This window comes from Saimiri boliviensis, chromosome X, assembly GCF_048565385.1.
Source record: "Saimiri boliviensis isolate mSaiBol1 chromosome X, mSaiBol1.pri, whole genome shotgun sequence".
NCBI classification, from domain to species: domain Eukaryota; kingdom Metazoa; phylum Chordata; class Mammalia; order Primates; family Cebidae; genus Saimiri; species Saimiri boliviensis.
Window position 1 is genome coordinate 55,243,047 of NC_133470.1, and position 17,442 is coordinate 55,260,488.

The following is a 17,442-nucleotide window of genomic DNA, read 5'->3' on the forward strand; positions in this document are numbered from 1 at the left end:
TTCCTTCCTTATATCTCTCACTCAAACTCCTAGTCCCATCATACATTCCTCTTCCTTCCCTATTTCGGCATAGGTCATGTGGGGTGCCCCCCTTCCGCCACCTCCCTGGGGTTGGAGGTTCCAGGGTGAGTGAAGCAATTCTTCCCCCTGTTAGGGTATTGACTTTACTTTCCCTGGAGCCAGTGGGGCTCTCTGGTCTTTGATCTCCCAGGCTGTGTTTATTTTGGTTGGAGGGCAACCTATGGGATGAGTCTTCTCACTCCAGTATAGGGGTGTTTTTCTTTGTGGTGATCCCAGGGAGAAGAAATCAACTTAGCTGGCCTATGCAATTTTCATCAGTTGTAATATTAACCCTTGCCTACGCAACCTAGGCAAATGGACAGGGTGTTGGGTGTGGGGTGCCTTTGGGCTTAGGAGTACAAGAACTTAGTGAATTCAAGGGCTTTCTACATATCAAAGCTTGAGTAATTGGCAAACCAATGGATAAGGCTGATATGGGTGAATATGCCTCATATCTCATATGGGGGAAGGTCTTTGAATCACTTTCTCCAATGGCTCCACCTCTCTGGTGGCAAGGAATAATTCATTTTCATTAAATGTTCTTCATGCTTTTTCATAAGGAACTTATTATTTACTTATTTTACGGGAAAGTTAAGCCTAGCTTCCATTGCACCAACCCATTAGTGATATGCTCTAATACATTGAATTTTTCATTGACTTCCAATGGGTACAGGCTCTTGACCTACAAGAGAGTAATATTATGCCTCATAGCAAAGTTCAACTGCTCCAGAAATTGCCCCTCTTCACAGGCCCGCAGAGTGACTATAATTTCATTAGCAGCCTAAGTAGGTTTGTCACTGCCCTTTGTCTACTAAGCTTTGAAACTATAAGCACTTTCAAAAACACAAATACATTCAAAAAATTCATACCACACTGTAAGTAACATCTAAGCTTAGTTTACTTTTCGATTGGAGGGATAGGAAAGGCCTTGGTCAGGGGAGTGAGGAGTTTGTGCAGAGATGAGGAGTGGGAATATAAAGAAACATACTTGCCAAGGGTTGCCTGCATACAGATGATTTGGAGCTGTGCATGGGCTAAGAAGACATTCTAGCATTTCAGGACCCATTATTACATGGAATTATATCAATTACCTCTTCCTATATGGCCCAATTCCCCTTGGCTGGTTGTACCTTGTTTTTTGAGTACTGCACTCATTCCATTTTACTGGAACTTTTAGCCATTTTTTCTGATTGAGTCCTCACTCAGGAAACCCTGAAATTCGAAGAACACTCCTTTGATATTTTCAACCAACACCCTATCACGACTACCAACACACACACACACACACACACACACACACACACACACACACAGACACTCCTTCCCTGCTAAAGAGCCCACTGGACTAGTAACCATTTCTGCCAGGCCTGGTGATTAGGTATGTTTTGAGCTGCCTCTTGCATTTTGTTAGGATCTCCTGGATCTGAAGATAGAATAATGTCCTTGGGAACATGCACAATATTACTGCAAGGCTAGGAAAGACTTCCAGCTTTGTAGTAGGCTTAGTAGACCTCTTGATTAGTAAAAGAATTAGTTGAGAAGTCAGAAACCTGGAGATAAGCCTGGCTCTGTGTCTACTTCATTCTGAGACTTTGGACAAGTCATATGTCTCTGAACCCCAGCAACCCTAATTGTAACATGAATATGATTAGATTTGATGCTTACATCTTCTCAGATTTTAAAAAATCAAACTATACTATACATACAATAATAATTATATAATGATACTTGCTATTTTAAAATCTTTTACTCTTCCAGTCACTGAATTAAGCACATTGCATGGATTATTTCCCTTGGTTCTTTCAACCCCTCAGGTGGGTATTATCGTACAGAGTCTTGTGTCTCTCCCTACCACTCTGTACTCCCTTACACTACTTTTCTTTTTCTTTGTAGAGCCTATCTTTACTTGACATATTGTGTATTTATTGTCTTAGTTTTTTGTTGTCTGTCTCCAGAATGTAAGCCTGCAATGTAAGACTTCTGAAGGCAGGAATTTTTGTATGTCATGTTCACCGTTGTATTTTCAGTGCCTAAAATGGTGCCTAGCATATAAGACACTTAATAAATATTTGTTGAATGCATAAATTGAATATATCGCCACTTTTACAAATGTGCCTAAGACCCAGAATAGTGAAATCACTTACTTGTATAGAGGGTGCCTAGACAAGATTCTAACTCCTATCTGTATGCCCCCAGAAATGATACTGTTAAGTAACATACTATTCTGCTTCATTCGTACCTTTAATGATCACTTCTACAATAATTCCAGATTGTCTCTGGATGTTGTGAGGGAGAGAGAAGAAATGTTGGATATGGTCCCTGTCTAAGTTAAATTTTAGTGTAAAGAAAAGACAAACACATATGAACACACTAATACAAGGTGAATTATTAACTGACCTTTAAAACTTGTGGTTTGAGCAGTATTTAATGAAGGCAATAGTAGTGTGGGAAGGCTTCCCAAGGAAAGTGATACTAAAACTATCATTTGTAGAACTCCTGCTCTGTGCCATGAACATTATCCCTAGGCCTTAACTCACAGGGAAGGCATTATTAATATCCTTTTCTTATTGACACAACTGAGGTCTGGACTTACCGTGGAACCTGCCCAAGGTCACATAACTGATAAATGACAGAAGTGTGATTTACCATCCAAGTCTGTGTTTCAAGAAATTGTACCTTTGATCCTCTATGCACCAGGGCATGAGTCAGAAAAGATGAGATGGTTGAAAAAGAGAGAGATGGATAGTTACTTTAATCCAGGGAGTCCACCTTTTGCTTATTTTCAACCTCAGTGCTTCCTGAGATTATAGTATGAATGTGGTAAGAGTTCACAGACTGTGGGTGAACAGCATAGAAAATGACTCACACCCTTTCAGGCCTAGTATTCAGAGGTCACTGTGGCTCTGTATCTATTTCTACCCCCATAGCCCACCATTCTAGAAAAAGATTGAAAGGTCAGGTTGGAGAAATTTACCAATGTGTAAACATTATCCCAGACCTCCCCAGTGTGTATGTGTACCTTGGGCTTGCTGAGCTGGAGAAAAGCAGTGGCACAAAGAGGAAATCTACACAGGCCCTGCTCAAGGATACACACACACACACACAGATCTACAACTACCACAAATAAACATAAATGCACAGATACATATAGGCACATATTCATATATAGCTATACATATGTATAACATGGCCTTAAGCATAAACATGAGTACACTGACACACAATACACAAAGTATACACACAAACATGTAAGCACATGGGACACAGACACACAAAATATGCATGCAAACACACAAATACACAGAGCTTGCACATAGACATGAGAAGAACAAGCAACGAAACACAAATGCATACACTCAAGCAGGACATAGGTAGATAACACATGCATATAAGGTTATGAACACTTATATAAAGACACAGATATAACAGACATATACAGAGAAAAACGCATGTAAACATCAACCCAAAGATACATAGAAAAAAAATCATGAGGGTTTCGAAGAAAACTAAAAATAAAAGGCCTCACATATTAAGGGACAAAGGAATGGCAGAAACTCATTTGTGCAACGGGAGTTCAGAGGTGGTAGCAATCCCTACAGACTTTAGTGGTTTAGGAAGGCTTTCTAGAGGAGCTGGCATGTGGGCTGGGATGTGAGATTTGTTTATCATTGGATAGGCAAAGAGGATGGGGAAAAAATTCCAGGTAAGTGGCAGAGAGAGAGCTAAAGTCCAGAGGCAATCAAAGGCAAGAATGATTCTGATGAACAGGGAGAGTCAGTTGGACTTCAGCTATTGGTGCATATTTAGAAAGGCAGAAGAAGAAAAAGCTCAGCCAGATTATGGAGGGTTTTGAAAATAAGGCCAAGATGCCTAGACTTGATCTTTAAGACTTCTATGGGAGCCATAGAAGGTTCTATAGTGAAACAGGGGTGATACTGCTGAAAGCAGTTTCTTAGAACCAAATCTATTTGTAGAATATCAATGAAATAGGATTAGAAAATTGGAAGCAGAAAAATGAGAGACTAATTTGGCTATCACTTGTACAATGCAATGGAAAAAGCACGGGAATGGATATTAGGAGACCTGGGTTCATTCACCTCTCTAGGTCTCAGTGTTCCCATCTATATTCTAAAGGTGTCATACTTACCCATGTATTTTCAAGCTATGTTCTGCGGATCCCTAGGAGTCCTGTAGTGGGGAAGAGGAAGGGAGAGGGGAGAAAATTAGGTGACCGAATTTCAACCAATGGTGTACTAGAGCCAACTTAAATTCTAAGAGCTGATTATGTGAATTTATTCCTAACTCTGTGTTTAGTGACATTGTGTTGGTAGCACATAATAGGTATTGAATAAATGTATATTATGCACTTTTGATGCTTCTGACGTTGTTCTAGGTCCTGGGGATATAGTAGTAAAGAAACAGACATGACACTTAAATTTTAATGGAAACAACCGAAAAATATAAAAAGAGACATCAATAATTATATAATTATATATTAGGTGGTTCTGCCATGATGTATCAGTAACATAAACCCTGAATGTTGCTCTCACCGCCAACATTGTCTATATATTATTTATTAATAATACATTGGGGAATCTGAAGACAGGAAATACTCATATGTGTATGTGCAGGACTTGGGACAACAGAGGTGAGGGAATAAATTCGAGCTAGATTCTCATCTATAAAAAGAATAACAATAGCAATATGAGCATGTTATTCACAGATATGAAGTCAACCCCTGGCCAAAAAAAAAAAAAAAAAAAAAAAAAAAGCAGCTAACCGTTGAAAATGATTGTCTTGGAAAAGGGGAAATGTTTTAACAAGCTTCATTGAAAGATTTGATTTTCTTATGTCTATCTCACTAACAAATATGTGTATTGCGTATGATATGTAGAATGATGATGAGTACCATGAAGCAAAATAAAGCAGGGCTATGGGATAGACAGTCTGAGAGTGTGGTAGGTAGAGTACTGAACCCCCAAAGATGTCCGTGTGCTAATCCCCAGAACCTGCGAATAAGTTAGATTACATGGCAAAGGAGAATTAAATTTGCAGATAGAGTTAATGTTGCAAATCAACTGACCTTAACATGAGGAGATTATTTTGGATTATCCAGGTGGGTTCACTATAATAAAAAAAATCCTTAAAAGCAGAAAAGGGAGGCAGAGGAGTCAGAGTTAGGCAGGGGAAAATGTGATTACGGGAAAAAGGCATAAGTAGGTGAAGCATTGCTAGCTTTGAAGATAGAGGAAGGGAAACATGTGCCAAGGAACTAGGGTGGCCTCTAGAAGCTTGAGAGGGCAAAGAAATTGATTATCCCCTAGGCAGTACAGAAAGGAATGCAATCCTCTGACATATTAATTTTAGCTCTATGAGATTCATGGCAGACTTCTGACTTCCAGAACTGGAAGATGGTTCATTTATGTTGCTTTATGCCAGCAAAGTTGTTCTACTTTGTTATGATAGTGATATAACACTAATACAGAGAGTAATGAGATGGCATGTATTCTCAGAGGAAGTAATATTTGAGCAGACCTGAATGAAATATGAGAGTAGGCTTAGCAGATATCTGGGGAAAGGTAATTCCAGGCATGGAGGACTGCGAGTGCAAAGACCTTGAGAAAAGAACATGTCTAGAATGTTCAAAGAGGTATGTTTTGAGTAGAGGGAATGAAGGAGAAAATTGAGAGACGATAAGGTGGGAATGGGAAAGGGTGAGGAAGAGTATATTATGCAAGATCTTGTAGGCCATTTAAATGACTTTAACTTTTATTCTGAGATAAGGAACGATTGGTGGGATCTGAACAGGAGGATGACATAATCTTATTTGTGTTTTAAAAAGATTGCCCTTGCTTCTCTATTGTAGACTATAGATGAGCAAGGGTAGAAGCAGGGAAATCAGTCTGGATTTGCAACAAATGAGTAAATGCAGGACAGTGACAGTGAAATCAGAGTAGAAGGGGTGGATGCCAGAGACTGTGGAAAGAAGAGTGGTTAGGTTTTGCTTATGTGTCATAGTAAATCATGGCTAAGTGGAAAGCACAGATACTACTCATGTTGTAGATATGATTGGCCTGGGCAACAATAAGGCCATAAAGAGAGCTCAGAAGGTGTTCAAGGGGAGGGGTTACTTTTAGCAGAAGACAGTTTGGGACTAGCCACGTGAGAGCAGAAGTGATGAGACTCCTGCAGTGAGATGTCCTCATAGGGTGAAGATAGGACTGAATTTCAGGGAAGATTATTCCTAGAGGGAGAACTTTGACAATCATCAAAGACACATGACGGTGACACCATGAGAGGTTGTCATATCCCTTATTATAGGAGAGTGCAGAAAGAAGCAGGTATCTAAGGACATAGAGCTAAGAGTTCTATGCGGCACCCAACTCTCTTCTTCACCACCAATTCTAGATCCATATTTATAATCACAGAAAGTCAGAGACTAGAGGACTCTTTGAGACCACAATGAGTCCTCCTCCTTTGCCTTGGCTCTGCAGGGGGAGAAAATGAAGCCTAGTGATGGAATGGAATTTGTTTAATCACACACAGGGAAGGCGAGTGGCAGAGGTAGGACTAGAACCCAGACTACCTTTATCTACATCACATTGCCAATCATGCTGCTACATGTTCTAATTCTGCAGGTTCTAAGAAATACCCTCAAAAATGCATTTGGGAGAGGCTATTTCTAGACCAGACAGAGTGGAGCTTCTTTGTCCTTACTGGGCCCTAGTTGCTCTCTCTGAAGTGTAAAGCTAATAGCATTAATCAGTCAACTGAAACAGCCAAGAATATGCTTGAAAATCAAGTCGGGATCCACTGATTACATGCACGCATGCAGAATGGGAAATTAAGAAAAAAAAAACTTATATGCCACCAGCCCTTATTTTTGATTGAACATTAAGAACCAGTGTTTTTTGAGCTCTGGTTCTAAAGGTGACAGAAAAAGAGGAAGTGAGACATTTGTGGCTGTGATTGGGTGAATGTGATACAAACACTGACAAAATTTTGTCATTTTCTTACTTCCACCTACTCTACTCACTGACTAGGAGAGTTGAATAAAGAACAGCCCAGGACGATCCCTGGTAGGCTAGGTCTGCAAACCTTTTTTCTGGTTCCTCTTAAACAGACTTTCAATTTAAATCCATTTAATTTCATCAGAAGACTTGAGTACTTACTGTGTGTGTCAGGCTTGTGTTAGGGCGCTTACAAAAATTTTCTCCTTCGTTCCTTCATAGTAACTATATGAGAAAGCTACTAATTTATTTGCAATTTACAAAGAGTATAAGGCTCAAGGACTGGCCTCCAAATCTAATTTGAAGCAGAGCTGGGAATTCAACCAATACAGTTTGTGGATAGAGTCCATGTTCTGGTTACCACTATCCAACACTGACTCTTATACTATGAGTTTTATCTTTGTAACTCTAGGCCCAGCCAAAGGCCTCATATGTGTCTGGTACTGTCTGTTAGATATAAGCGAATTGAATGCGGAAGGTGCTACCCTAGGAGGTTTAAGTACTATAAAACTACAAGGAAACGAAGAGCCAAATTCCCCTCAGTCAGGAAAAGCTTTGAGGGGGAGATGGTGTTTGCAATATATTTTGAGGATAGGGTAGGTCTCTTTTATCTTGTGTTCTTTTCTGTTCTCTTTTCTTTTCTTTTCTTTCTTTTCTTTTTTTTCTTTCTTTTTGTATTTTTTGGGACAGAGTCTTCCTCTGTTGCCCAGGCTGGAGTGCAGTGTCATGACCATAGCTCACTGCAGCCTCAAACTTGTAGGCTCAGCAATCCTCCCCACTCAGTCTCCTGAGTACCTGGGACTATAGGTGCATACCACCAGGGTAGATCTTTTATAGGAAGAATTAAGGGCAAATGAGGAGGTTATTCCAAACTGAAGTTCAGGGTAAAGCAGGACAACTTTTTTTACAGATGAATAATTTCACTTTTAGTATCTCTAGCCTTGACTAGTTTGCTAGACTGCAAACCCCAGATGTGAGCAGCTGTTTTGCTTCAGGACAGGATTTGACCTATACTATACCCAAATGCATGTAATACAAACCATGTAATAACACTTCTGCTGTATTAACCTCATGTTTGCTTTCCCTGAGCACATACTATCCGGAGGATTTCAAGGCGTCCATACCCATATTGGTAGGTGGAAACAAAAAAGCCAGCATTATAAAGTTCTCGAAAAAATAGAAAAATTACTAATGAGTCTTAAAGTAGGTTAACTGCTGCTTGGGGTTAGAGGAAATTGCTGCTTAGGGCCAATGGAAAAATGGGAAGTGACTGCCATGGGTATAAGAATTTTTTCTGGGGTTGTAAAAATATTCTAAAACTGATTATGATGAAGGCTGCACAGATCTGTGAATATACTAAAAACCATTGAATTGTACAATTTCAGTAGGTAAAGTTTATGCTCAATAAATTATATCTCAATAAAGCTGTTGAAAAATTCATTACAGTTTTGGAAGAATTTTTAATGGCTTGGGAAAAAGTTTACAGTATAATGTTAAGTAATAAAGAAGAATATGAAATTATATGTAAGCCTTAATCCAAACTAGGTTAAAAGTATGACAGGCTTGCAGATGTTTAATTTTTTCTTTTAATTTTTTGTATTTTGAATTTTTCTAATAATCATATATTTTCTTTAATAATTTATTTTTATAATTTTCTTCACATATGCATCAAATACATATTTTAATTGGTAGATCTAAAATAATTTTTCTTTTGTACTTTTTATTTTGTTCTGTTTTCAAATTTTCTACAATTAAGATGCACTATTTTAATAGACAATATTAACACATTTGGAAATACCATAAAATATCCATCACACATTACAGCATCTACAAATAAATAAGAATAATTTAAGTCAACTAATGAAACAATGAGCAATCAGGAGACAATTTGCACAAGAAGTCATATGTTTGGCTAGTAAACACATGGAAATATGCTAAACCTCACTTACAATAACCAAAGTATAATTGATTCTACCCAATTTTGTGAAAGGTGTAGGGAAAAAGATCCTTTCATACAGGGATGGCTGGATTGTCAACTGTTGCCACCACTCTAGAAAGTAAGTTGACAAAACTATCAGGATAAAAAAATATTTACTGAGCAATTAAAATCTTAGGATTTTATTAAACAGAAATATTTACACAAGTGTACAATGAAATACAAAGATGTTTATTGCATCATTGATGGTAATATGGAAAAGTTAGAAGCAACTTAAATGTCTATCGATAAGAGATTGCTTAAATACATTTTAGTTCATCAATGTACTGAAGAATACTATGAAGCTGTTAAAAGGAATGGGGGTAGTTTTATGATGCCTACAATGTATTATAGATGAAGAAAGTAAAATTTAAATGAGAATGTATAAGTCTATTTTTGTTGAAAAATTATGTAAAGGGCTGACAATAAATTGTTATTTGTGGGGTGGATTTATGGGGGGATTTTCAGTTTCACCAAGGGAGGAAAATTGAGTTTTAATCTTAGATTTTCTACTTACTAAGGTATGAGGCCTTATGTAAGTTAATGTCCACTTTCTCATATGTAATTGGGCTAAAAATTGTATGTTTTTCATAGAGCCACCTTGAAGATAACTAATGTAACTAATAAGTATCAGTTATTTAAAATGTAAGCAATAAGTATCGGTTATTTTACTTTATACTGCTCTAATTTTTAATAATTTTTACACGTTGTTTCTAAAATCAGAAGAGAAGGTAAGAAGAAGATTGACAATCCACATTCAAATAATGGTTTGGTGACCTTGTCAGAGTAGCAAGTAAGATCAGTAGAAATTGTATAAAACCTCCCCGTGAGGAGCAGAATATCTGGTAACCTACAAAGGAACTCCCCAGATAGGGAAAACCTTAGACCTCTATTCTTAAAATTTATTGGAAGCAGAAGCATTTTTACATGCATTATCCCAAATCTGTCAGTTATCATTACTCTATAGATAAAGCAGAGGCTCTGAAGTTAAGTAACTTCCCCAAAGTCACACATCAGGGAACCAGGAATCTTACAATCTGTGTGACTCCAAATTTGTGCTCTTTCATATCGCACGACAGTGTCCAGATTAATTCAAGTGGAGAGTGAACTTTTTCTGGTGCATCTCTTAGTCTCTTGCACAGCCATTGCCTTTCATACACCCAGACTGTTTCTTTGCTTTAGGGACTGGAAAGTGGAAGTGGAACCCCCTATGTTCTGTCCTGGGATATTTCCGGGCTAAGCCAAGAGTAGCTGTGTGTCCTGCTAGGTCATGGACTTTCACTGACCACAGAGGTTGAGAACCCTTGAGCAAACTAAATTCTTGTATCTCACTGGTTTGGGAGCAAAGCAGAAGTGACAAAAGCTGACAAAGCCCAGCTGGAGCAGGGATGTTGAAATGGATACAAATAAACATGCCCTGTAGACGTGACCAATATAAATGCTCTAAATTTACTCCTGCTCTTATGGTTATACTTTCTATTACCTTGTACCGAATCTTGGAGGTACTAGATACTCTTTCCTTCTCTTTTGCCTCCTCTTTCAGGTGCCTAATTCTGCTGTTTTCCTCTTCCATCTTCATAGTCAAATTTCTCCTTGAGGGTCTGTGAAGCTCATAGCTGAACTACTACAAATATTTCTCATGGGCCTACCTGTCTCAAATTTATCTTTAACTGTATCCCAAACACTCTATTTTGATTATTTGTTCTCAGTCCACAAAATGATTCACAACTCCTCCTCATTATCTGGCTTTATTATCTGAGGACTTAAACCTGGACTTATGTAGTAGGTGGACAAATAAAAGTTGGAGAACATAAATGTAATTTACTTCTAATTTTTACTATCTGCTAGAATATAAGCTTTGTGAGGTAGAGATTTTGTGTACTTCATTTACTGATACATCACAAGTGCCTAGAAACATGCTTGAAACCTTGGGAGCTCAATAAAGATTTATTGAATGGGTGAATGTATCAACATTCTAAGATCTTTTAGTTAATTTTCTTCCTTTGTAGTACTCAAATAGGAATTAAACCTGCTGTGTAAAGTTTAAAGGTCATATATTCCAAGGAATAAGGCTCTAAAAGTTTTCTTGAAAACACACTGTCCGGTTTACAAAACTGCTCAGTGCTAGGGAATGTATTCTTTTGTTCATGTTATTCATTCAGTTCCTGCATGTCTACTATATGCCTGACCCTGAGCTGGCACTGGAAGTACGAAAATGAGTACAAAACATTACTGCTTTCAGGAAACTCAATATCCAGAGTGAAACACAGACACATAGCATCTAACTAGAATTTTAGGCCACACATAGTGCCATGTAATATGTACTAAATAGTCCAGGGGTTGAAAGGAGAGAGATCACTTTCAATTCTGGAATCAGAAAGGAAATCCCAGTGTAGGTCATTTTTCCTATGGCAACTAAGCCCATTAAAGACTTAGCAGGTGCTAAATTAGGTGTTGTTTTGTGTAGCTTCCAATATTATAGACTGTTTGCAAAGATATCCCCTTCCCTGAGTATTCCCTCCCTAAGTCTTTTTTTTTTTTTCCTCTGTAGTGTATAATCCCAGTTCCAACAGTCATCTTTTACAGATCTTGGTCTTGTGACCCAGAACACTTTTTGAGAGCACTTATTAAGTTTCCTTCCTAAGGACTAACTATTCTAGTAAGCTGTGATAATCAATCCCATGACTGGGGAGTTGGGAAATTCAAGCACTCCCTGAGGGTGTGCTGACTGAGATGGAAAAATGTCCTGGGTAACCCAATAATGAAATCAGGCCTACACTCCCATCGAGCAACTAGGGTGGTGTAACAATGTGTGTGACTGTGGGACAGAGAGGACATTTGGCAATAAACAGTCAAGACAGACTTAAAAGTAGTCACCAGAGTGCCCAGAGTTGCAGAAGTCACCACCACTTGCACATCTTTGATTGGCTTGGTCACTGTCACCTACATGAAGAGTGGTGACTTTTAATATATTTACTATGAGTCTTTGTGAGGCTGTTCCTGGCTGTCACTACTGAGATTGTGCCAGCAGATCTAAACAGACAGGCAGTTCTAAAGGCAGAGATACCTGTGGCAAAACTGGCTTAATGGAACTGTACTGATGCTGAGCCATGTGAGGAGGCACAAAGTGTCCAACAGTAGATGCTCCTTTTTCAATATACATGAATCACTTAGCTCAAATGCAGTTGCTGCCTGTCTCCATTTTGGAAGCTATTGCAAGGAAAAATTCAGTTGATCATATTTTCATCTGGCTGTCTCCCTTTTCTATAATCTCTTGAAGTGAGAGTTACACATCACTGATATGTAAAAAATATATATGTGGAATTTTCAAGAGCAGTTCATTTTTCCAAAGGCTTGATAAACACTTTATATCTTTCTGGTATTAGAAAGAAACATGTAATTCTCATGCTGTGTTGGGGCACATGTCCATGCTGTTGCTGGTTGATGGAGTTTTAAGGGTTGGTTTCATTTCTACTACTTCAGGGTAAGTTCTCAAATTTTTAGATCTAAGCAGTCACCATTATCAAATCTGATGGTGTCAAATTAATCAAAGGTGTAAAACAGTGTCTCTGTCTTGGCTACACTTTATTTATTATTATTTTTCTTTTTACCAACAGGAGATGCAGTTTACTTACAACAGCAGCCACGGGGGCTGAGGAAATACACAGCATTTACGAAATGAGCTACCTGTATATAATGAATTACATATGCAAAAGGAAAAAAAAAATCTCAAGACCATAGGATAGCGTGAGCTCCATCCCCATCCCTCAATGACCCCAGCATGTGGTAATGCCAGGCAGGTGGCCCCTGGGTATGCAGGCGGGGGAGAGTGATACATGGGAGGAAAAGCCACTGGTCACTGAAGTTAGTACAGAATCACCCCTCACACACTCAGACATATGATAGGATACAGACAAAGGGCAGATGACACCTAGTTGGTGTGGGAAGGATGGGAATTGAAGTCTACATAGGCTGATAGTTAGAGGGAGGAGAGTGGGGAGCTCCTAGCCACTGTTCAACTACATGGTTGGGCGGGGGGACTCTCTCTTCAAAAACAAAAGGGTTTGTTCCCTCAGGGTCCCTGCTGGACCAAGACCATCAGTTACCCAGCCTGGGTAGGGGGTTCTGCCCTGAGGGTGGGCCAAGGAACAAGGGGGAAGTTTATGTGGACAAACAAGTTCTCAAACTACTTCCCAATTCTGACTCCTCTAACTAGAAGGGGGAAAAAGGGAGAGGCCAGAGAGAAAAGGGTGTATTAGGGCCTGACCCGCAGCTGCCTTTCCGAAGGGAGAGTGAGCTACAGCCTTCCTCCCTTCACCTTCAGCCTACTCCCAAGACTGCATATGGAAGGGTCCCGGAGGCCTGGTGATATCCTCCTTTATCTCTGGCTTTCCCTTGGCGGTAGAAGGCTATGGATGGCCAAGAACAGAGGGGCCCAGGCCCCAGGATTTATTCTAACTCCTGCCAAAGTCTGCTTTAAAAAAAATAATTCCAATTTGTGGGTCAAAAACCAACTTGTAACCAGACATCAACTGTGATCAGAATCATCCTAAGGGGAGAGTAGGGTTCCAAACAGGATACTGTAGCCCTATCTCTGTTGTTCCCTGAACCCTCTAGGGTCCGTAACTCGATCAATCCAACCAATCCTGGGTACTAGCTACCCATATGTAGGATGGCTCCTCTTGGGAAGAGGGTAGGGGACATGTCCAGCAAGTGCCAGAGAACTTGGCTTAGGATCACCTCCACTCATGTCAGTCAGCTCTGCTCTCAGTCCTGGCTGTGGTCCTCCAGCTCAGCTCCTGGGAGTAGCAGTGCCCAGATGGAGGGGGGATAGTACAGCTCTTCAGGATGTAGACCAGGCAGGTGGGCACACTGGCATTTGACAGTCCCTCAGAAGGGAAGTGACATCCCTTCCCCAGCACTGACAACCCGGAGCAGAGGCCACCTTCTCTTTTCACCTGACTCCTAGCAAATGGAGAAGAGGCACGAGATTAAGATTATCCTTAGAGCCCTAAACCACAAATATAGAATAAATAACTTAAAATCACTAAGGAAAGAAACTTGGGATGGTGGGTGGGGGGCTTTGGAGGCAGGAGCTCTGAGAGAGAAACAGAAGCCAATCAAGGTGAAGCAGGGTGGCAAGCAGCAGTTGGGAACTTGGGCTGCCCTGGTAGGGCAGGGAATGAGGTATGAAAACATTTCAAATAAAGTAGCACAGTTCACTCTCACTTTGGGACCGCACTCCCCACCAGCCCTGGGTCAGGGAGGAGAGTCATGGGGAGTAACTCTGATATAACTCCCTCTTCATATGCTCCCTTTCCAATTCCTTGAAGCCATAGAGGCTGGAGGCCCTTTCTTGGCACCCAACAACAAAAGGACAGCATGGGGACTAAGTGGAAAGGGCTGTCCCTTCTCCCCTCTACCTCCAAGGGGAGGCCAGAGATAAAGGAGGATCTCACCAGAGAATGTGGCAGCAATTCTGGACCCCCACCTCAGCAAACAGCACTCTGTGCCTGCCTACCACTGGGACTGGGGACATTTGATAGGATTCTCCTCACAGAGGAGACATGCCTATCCTTACCCCTTGGCTCCAAGTACTGGACCCATTCACATTACTGAGGGCAACCACGACAGGCCCCCTCCAGACTCAGCTTCCAACTCATAGCCTCCTGGGCTATCAGGAGTGGGGTATAGGCAGTGCCCTGGCACAGTGCCCAGTTCAGGCCCCTGGCCTAGCTGGACATTCAGTAACTCACAGTATAAATAGGAAAACTGCCTCACCACCAAACTTATGTCCAAAGCATAATATGTCCAGGTCTGAGTCCTGCACACCAAGGACCTTGGCACGCCCCCACAGGGTACATAATCAGATCTTCTGCTTGCCTGGCCCACCAAACTTCCCAAGCCCCAACCCCCAGCAGCCATCCATTTGCCAGGCTATGGCACCTGGGTGGGGATCAGGAGACAGGGCTCTGCTCAGCCAAAGGCTATCTCTTGCACTGAAATCAGTTGATGTTATCACAGGTGTTCGCCATTGAGGGTACCGGTGGCTTTGGCTTCTTCTTGTTGGAGTCCAGGCCGGAGTCAGTCCCTACCAGACTCAGATGGGATTTCTTTTTCTTGGTTTTCTGTGTCTCAGAGCTGCTGGTACCTAGACCCCAACCCTAATTTTCATTCGTCCTGTTGGAGCCTGAATCAGAGGATGAGAGATCAGAGGAGCAGTCCCACTGAAGCTGGCTGATTAGGGCCTAGCGGTCAGTCATGTCAAAGCTGTCATTATCCTGGAAGCTCTCCATCTCCGGAAGGACGGCTTAGGCCCTGAGGAAATAAATCTGCAAGGTTCACTTCTGCTTGTCTGTGTGCTGGGACTTTGTGCATATCTTGGTGTCTTCAGAAACCACCCTGCATTGCATGGTTAGAAAGTTATGAAGCTCCCTGGTCCCAGGTTTCATAGCTGATCCCAGTTGAGTTGTTACACGTAAAAAATTTCAAAAAGCTAAGTTCCCCAGTTCCCCATTTTTGTGTTTTAAAGACTCTGATCTTCGAGGGATATTGGGATTCTTGTCTGATTTTCTCTTCTTGGCTTTCTTCTTTGAGCCATAGGACCAGTTGTTATTGATGTCATCATTATCTTCTTGGTCACTTTCAGATTTGCTTATATTATTGCTACTGGTGACTTGGCTACTGTTTCCACCCATTCCTAGGCACGTATCCTGATAGGGAGCAAAGTGGGAGACAGGAATGCTACAGCTGCAATTGGAGCAAACATATTCCTTGCTCTTTCACCAGTTGAAAACCAAAATCCTTCATGCTCTCAGGGTCAGTGTCGCCCAGGAAGAAGTAGCCCCACCTGACAGCCTGGTGTGCCTCAAAGCAGAATCTCAAACAAGAATCCTAGACCAGGCCTGCTTATATCTCTTGAGCTATGGCCACTAGTTTGCTATTATCCAAGCCAGACAAAGACATTTCCTCCATTTTCATTTGTAAACTCTTGTGGAGAAGACTCTCTGTTCATAGCACAGCAGGCTGGGGAGCGGGGAAGGGGGAAGGGGGAAGGGGAAAGGATGGAGGGGAGGGGCGAGTGGGAGGAGGGGTGGCTCACCAGTGCAGGCAGCCTCTCAGGGATGTGTCCTCTGGGGCCAGCTGCTCCAGAACCCCATGTCCATCGGTCCATCCTTACGTGTCCCCGGGCCCAAGGTCCGGGTCGGAGTCAGGCCTCCTTCCTGCCTCAACGCCTCATCAGGCAACCATGGTCTCTTCCCCTCTCTTCTTGCCCAGTTGGTGCCTCCTCCTTCTCACCTCATTCTGTCCTCTTGCAGTCCTCTGTGCCATCTTGGCTACACTTTAGAGTCACCTGGAAAAGTTTTAAAAGTTCAAATATACAGATATTACCTCAGACAAATTAAACCGAAGTCTTTATTTAGGAGTAGGTCCCAGACATCAGTATTTTGTAGAGCTCTGAATTAGTCTGTTCTCACGCTACTAATAAAGACATACCTGAGACTGAGTAATTTATAAAGGAAAGAGGTTTAATTGACTCACAGTTCCACATGACTGGGGAGGCCTCACCATCATGATGGAAGGCAAAGGAGAAGCAAAAACATGTCTAACGATAGGCAAGGGGGCATATGCAGGGGAACTCCCATTTATAAAACCATCAGACCTCATGAGACTTATTCCTTATCAGGAAGACAGTATAGGAAAGACCTGCCCCCACGATTCAATTATCTCCCACTGGGTCCATCCCACAACACTTTGGGGTTATTACAATTCAAGATGAGATTTTGGTGGGGACACAGATCCAAATCATATCAAGGCCCCCTTCTGATTTCAATGTGCAGCCAAGTTTAAGAACCACCACATTAGAGTAATCACTTTGTAAACCTAGATGCCATTTGAGTTACTGTAATGAGAGATATAACTATCAACATTTGCAGAAGTTACTATTTCTTCTTACTTATCACTTTTTGGTATGGGCATATGTAATAAATATTATTCTGGAAAATCAAGCTTAAATACTATCCTTGATGAGTATGTGATCAAAATGTAGAATCAAGGGTTCACCAGGTATAGGAAGAATTCTTATGATTTGAAATAGTGCTTAAATGGGATAAAAAGTAAGTAGAGAGCCTGAAATTAGGTAACAGATACAAAATACCCTCTCACCCCAGCAGGCTCTATTACTTGGAAGTAATACTATCCAGTATTCAAAAAGATAACATTATATTACTTGATTCTTTGGTAACTTTCCTACCCTATGAATTCCCTCTGTTATTTATTTTTATTTAATGAGAACCAATGTTACTTAAAGGCTTATTTTAATAAATTTAATACAGGCAACTGTGTTGAAATCTATATGTCTCGTAAAACAAGTAATAATTGTATTTATCAGGCTAA

The 17,442-nt window shown here is 40.8% G+C and overlaps 1 pseudogene; it reads right to left on the bottom strand.

Moving 5' to 3' along the window:
• Window positions 1–15,050: 15,050 nt before the first annotated feature.
• LOC101041077 (ataxin-7-like protein 3 pseudogene) lies at window positions 15,051–16,038 on the bottom strand (annotated as a pseudogene).
• Window positions 16,039–17,442: the final 1,404 nt, after the last annotated feature.